Raw genomic sequence first — 6,000 nt, 5'->3', positions numbered from 1 at the left:
ACGTGATAACGTCGCAAACGTACACCAAATGAAACACGAGGGTATAACAGCTGGTCAACGTTACCAGAGCACAGCGCACAGCTGACTACACTGGATTCTTGCGGATGTGTAAAATAACCGAACAGAAACACGTCTTTTTTTTTAAAAAAACGTAAACCTACAGAATATATTTCTATGCGAAAAATCAGCCCCTTTCTACGACACTTCCACGGTTTCGTTCACTGGCTGCTGTTTTCAAAGTTAAAATGACTTGTTTTTCTCCTTAAAGACACAAATACGGAGCTATAGGATGAGATGAACACCAGCTTTCCCTTTAGCCTTATGAATAATTCGTGTTTTAACGTTCAATGACACTTATCCGTCGGATTCGCGTTGGTTTATTAAGTCAGTCATTTGATCACAAACCGCTCATTGTAATGTTAGTGAAAAACCGTGAGAGGGCGCCAACTGTTGTCAAAAGGAAAAAGGAGCCGAAGAGCCGAACGAGACAAGAGCATTCACTCCTTTGTATTTCCTTTTTCGCTTAGATCCCGTTGAACATGTGAGACTTCCTTAACAAGTGAGGGTCTGTCATTGTTTCTCTGTTAAAATAATATATATTTAACTTAAGGATTTTTGTGATGATCTTAGTCTTTCATTTTCTTGTTATTAGCCAGTCTGGATATGCTCTCCTCTAATTATAATTTCATATAATTTCCCCAGATTTCATATTAATTCTGCATCTGCAGCAAGTTTATATATCCTCATCATGAACATTAATGTCATGGTAATTTTAATGATTTCTTTGAATTGCTCTTTTCTGAGGGTGCTGAAAGATTCTGCTGCCTACATATTATTTGACTTTTAAAAACAATAATTGGGTTTTAATTTATTTTGCATTTTTTTTTCTAATACACACAGCCAAAAGGATACATATAGGCTCAAATGTATATACTTTTCGCTTAAATCTTTTGATAAGTGTTGCTAATGTCTCTGCAATATCTTTCAACCTGACAATGCCAAGGCCTATTAACTTCTCATTAGTTATCTTGATCTCAACTGGTAGTTTCCCTTTGCCAGCATAAAAACGATTTGTTTGACATCACTCACTGGTTTGATCAATACTCAGAACACTGGGAAAATCTAAGGAACTCAGTGAATTCAATTGTCCGTAAGTGCAAGTTATCTGAATGTGTCACTATCTAAAAAGATTGAACCATCTGGCCACAATAACCGTTTTGCTGCCATTGGTAGTGGTACACTTGTACATTGCAAAAGGTGGATGGAATAGTAGAGGATAAGGACTTACTCCATGATGCCATTGGTTTGACGTATGTATGTATCTATCTATCTATGTTTGTATCTACTCAACCCAGCACATACTGCAATGTGATACTACAATAACAGACTTGAAATAAATTATAGACTGCAATATTTGTCACTTTTTATTTGTAAATGGCACGTAATATTGTAGGTTTCAACTTTATTTCCACTTATTTCAAAAGTACTTTGTAGGGAAACATCAGTGCATCTATACAGACATGTAGTAACTGTTAAGGCTGGTCACCGTCATCAGAGCAGCCCATTAAAGTGATCCATTAAACTAATTATTGGAGGTTTTAAAGATCAGTGGATTCAACTAAAAACCTGTCCAGACAACAGAGCAGCTTTAAATGATTAAAAATGGGTGTTTTGCTAATGACTGATGAGAGTGTGTGTGTGACAGCTGTGATGGCTGCAAAACACAGGGGCCGGAGAGCATTTCAATCAGGTCGTGCATATTGATAGGATGAAGTCCAGTGATGCACATTCCCTGCTGCTGTTACATAAATTAGCTGCACTACTGGCTAGTCTGTTGGATACACTTTCATCGTGTCATATCAGACACATGGTAGATCCTGGCAAAATCAGTCGCTGGCAACAAACAAAAACAAACAGATTGTGTATTTGGAGATTTACATTAAAAGGGTGTTATCAGTTTGGTTATGTGGACTATTTTAGTTGAAGCCAAATGATTTGTCTGACAAATAAAACATTTTTGAATATGACCCCTTCATAGCTCACTCACTTTAGACTTACTTTCATTAGACTTGCTTAATACCCTTTACCCCAGTTCAGTGGCTATATAACATCATTCTTCTTTTGTGTGCATGCAGGTTTGTGTCTGTAAATATTTCAGTTAAAAACATTCTTTCATCAATCCAAAGGAGAACTTTTGATTATTATAAAATTGCCTTAAGGAATTTTAAAAGTTTAACAGATTTGTGGCCTTAGTAGCAAACGATTGTATCTACCAAAGCATAAAAAATGGTAAATCAGATTTTTGTCGCTTTAATCCAAAATCAAGTACTTTGACCACTAAGACCTGCTGGGATTAAGTGAAGTTGTGCTTTGGTGTGTCTATGGATTCTTGTACATAGAATCTTGTACATGATCATCAAAAAAAAAAAAAAAAAAAAAAGGAAAAAAGAAAGAAATACACTATATTACCAAAAGTATTCACTCACCCATCCCAAATTATTAAATGTGGGCTGTCAATCACTTCCGTGGCCACAGGTGTATAAAATCAAGGACCTAGGCATGCAGACTGCCTCTATGAACATTTGTGAAAGAATGGATCGCTCTCAGGAGCGCCATGAATTCCAACGTGCTACCATGACAGGATGTCACCTTGTGAAATTTCCTTGCTACTAAACCTTCCACAGTAAACTGTTAGTGGCATTATAAAAAATTGGACGCAACTGGGAAGGACTGCAACTCAGCCATGAAGTAGTATGTGTCATGTAAAATCACATAGTGGGGTCAGCAGATGACGAATTGCATAGTGTGTAAAGGCCACAAGCTTTCTGCAGAGTCAATCAATACTGACCTCCAAACTTCACGTAGCCTTTAGATTTGCTCAAGAACGCTGCCACTGGACTCTACAACAGTAGAGGCTTGTTTTTCAGGAGTAAGGAACTCTACGTAGCATACCAAAGCATTTTTTTGACTTTGTAAGAACAATGTGGGGACAGCCCCACTTCTGACATTACTACAAAACAAAAAAACACAAACAAGAAATGTCCATAAGGACATGGATGAGCAAGTTAGGTGTGGAAGAACTTGACTGGCCTGCACAGAGTCCTGTCCTCAACCAGAGAGAACACCTTTGGGCGAGCGAATACTTATACAATATAGTGTAGACAGAAGCAATAGCTTCAATATTGCACTTACCGATCATATATTATACAATATTTAGCCAACCAAAAATTGACAATGGGACCAAAAGCCCCCCTCAAAAAACAGTATTTCATAATTACATTAACATAAAAAGAATCTGTTCTTCTCAACTGGAACAAATCTTGGATGCCTGGAGGTAATTGTTTTTTTTTTTTTTTTTTTAACTTTTTACATAATCTGAATAACTGTAAAATCTCTTAATAATAAAAAACACAAATTTTAATGTATTCAACCAAATGAACAGTGGGGTAGTGAAATAATAATAATATGCTCTCAATACTATTTTTAGTTCTTTATCTTGTAATAAAAACATTAAGTTGGTGATCATTCTATATGCATTTCCCAATACTTCTGCCCAATGGGTTAAATATGGAACTATGAGTGTGCAGTCTGTCTTACTCCATACATTTCCAACCTTTCCAATAATTTGTCAGTGGTGTCAAATGCTTTAAGTCCAGAAATATTATTCTATTTTCATTCTGTTCTGATTTTTTTTCTTCTACAAAATCTACCAGAATACATGTGGTGTTTCAATTTCCCCTGAAACTATTTTAATGTCCATAAAAAAGGCTCTTTGTTTATAAATTCATGCAAGCTTTTAATAACTATTTTTCCCAGAATCATAGAGAACAATTAGAGCAATGAAACCGGTTGATGATTACAGAACAGGTGTTGATTATAGATTGATACAATGGAATCACCTTAGCTATTTTTATTTATTTAGAAAGTTTGCAGTGCACAAAGATTAATTAAACCTAATGAATTAATTAGGTTTTGCAATATTATTTTATGATTTTACACATTTGAGTTTATTATATATTTGATTACTCTGTCACTTTATAATTGTATGTATTACATTTAAGTTATTTCTTGCGGCATTTTGTAAGGTCACTTTGGTTCCTGCCTGGTGTTACAGTGTGAGTGTTTTTGGTGTAACGGAGCCCCTGTGCCATGTGTAGTACGGGGTTCAGTGCACACTGTCGTGCTGTGTTTGTGTTCAGATAAACCATAACCCACAGCCCAAAGAGAGGGGAGAACGCTACTGCAACCAGAAATCAGGGTTACAGTATTATTTTTGTTTCGTCCGTTCCTCTGAAAAATAGAGGCTCTCTATATCCAAGTGACCTGTTTCTCTTTGATTATTGTTGGGTGTTTTAATTGTCATAGCTAGTTTTGTTCCTATATATCAAAGAACTCTTTGATTGCTGCGTTCCAGTATTTGCAATGACATCAGAATATTTCAAACTCTGCAGGTGTTCTGTATGTCTTACCTGTTTTTCTGGAAAACTATTATGTGTTCTTTTGCTTATGATGATCTGAATATCCATGTTAATTTATTTTTATACTTTTCATATTTATTTTTAGACTATTTAGTTCTAATTTTAAAGAATTCTTTAGACGATTAATTTTTTTTCTGCAGTTTTTTATTGTATGAGTCAGTTATTATTTCCCCCCAAATTGCTATACCTCATTTGCATCTTCTAAACAAACTGCTCCAGGCTTGTTTAATCAAATCAGCTTTAACTATGTGTAATACATCTTGTTATCCTGCTGGTTCTGACGTCTTTCTCAATGATATTACTGTTTTCTACACCTAAAAATAATCATTTATATGATTCATGGTTATACCCCTGAGAATTTTCCCAACTACATCATTTGAGAATATATTATCTATGACAGCATCATTTATTTCTGTCTTAGTTGGATGTGAAATTGTAGGAAACACACTTATGCAAAACATTATGTTATTAAATTCTTCAGCTTGTGTGTGTCCTTAATGATTGAGTAAATCATTCCAATCTCCAGAAAAAAGAGCATCTTATTATTGTAGATAATGTCACATAAACCTATAATTTTGTCTACAAAAACTTGCACACAAGCTCCAGGGGATCTGTATATACAGCTTAGCGTTGTTTTACTTCTCCAGCTTAAGTTCTGCAGTTACACATTCCACCAGATTTCCATTAAATGCCATTTTATCAACAGTTTTGCTTTGCAATGAATTTATATATAATGCAACCCCTCTTCCCCTTACATTAATTAACAAACAGTTCTGAATACTTGAAAACTTCTTGCTGAGACTCCTTGACTCCCAGATGTAGAAGAACAATGGATGATGACACCTTAGAGACCCTCAGGGGAGGTGTGTGTCTAGCTTATGGCAGCCTCAATATCCACATCCAGCGCAGGCGGGGTTGGCACATATCTCACACTCATTCATGTTTATAACCACTAGAAAGTGCAAGAAAAAACATAACAACAACTTCAGCAATTATTTTAATAATGCCAATCAGAAAAACATTCCTTATTTTACCCAATGGCCTGCTTTCCAGTTTGATAAATTACTCCTAATAGTGATAATTGGATGTTATTACAACAACAAGTGTCTTTTCTGATGACTTTTCTGCAAAGCCTGGTGTTATCGTTCCAGGCATTTTGTGGTGCAGCACTTGCTGGATGTGTCTATTACAATGTGTAAAGAATAGATTCTATGAATCCATTTGAACAATTCAACTAAACTTTATGCTTGTTGTCTGTGTCTTTAATCTTGAGTCCTACAGAGTGTTTGTCTGAGTAACAAAACTAAAGATTAAATGGAAGAGCCTGTGTGTAATTGTTTACTGTTTAAATTTGGCAAAAGGATACTGAGACTGGCTCAGCAACTGGAGCTCAGGTGGTCGAGCAGGTCATTCATATAGAAGGAAAAGGCTGATGTGTGGGAACACATAAAACATCCAGCAAAACCAGCATACAACAGAGCCTAAAAACAGGGGGAAACAACTAACCAACAAACTGTCACGC

The sequence above is a fragment of the Oreochromis aureus genome, linkage group 5 (genome assembly GCF_013358895.1).
Source record: "Oreochromis aureus strain Israel breed Guangdong linkage group 5, ZZ_aureus, whole genome shotgun sequence".
In the NCBI taxonomy this organism is placed as follows: domain Eukaryota; kingdom Metazoa; phylum Chordata; class Actinopteri; order Cichliformes; family Cichlidae; genus Oreochromis; species Oreochromis aureus.
This window is presented reverse-complemented; position numbering follows the sequence as displayed.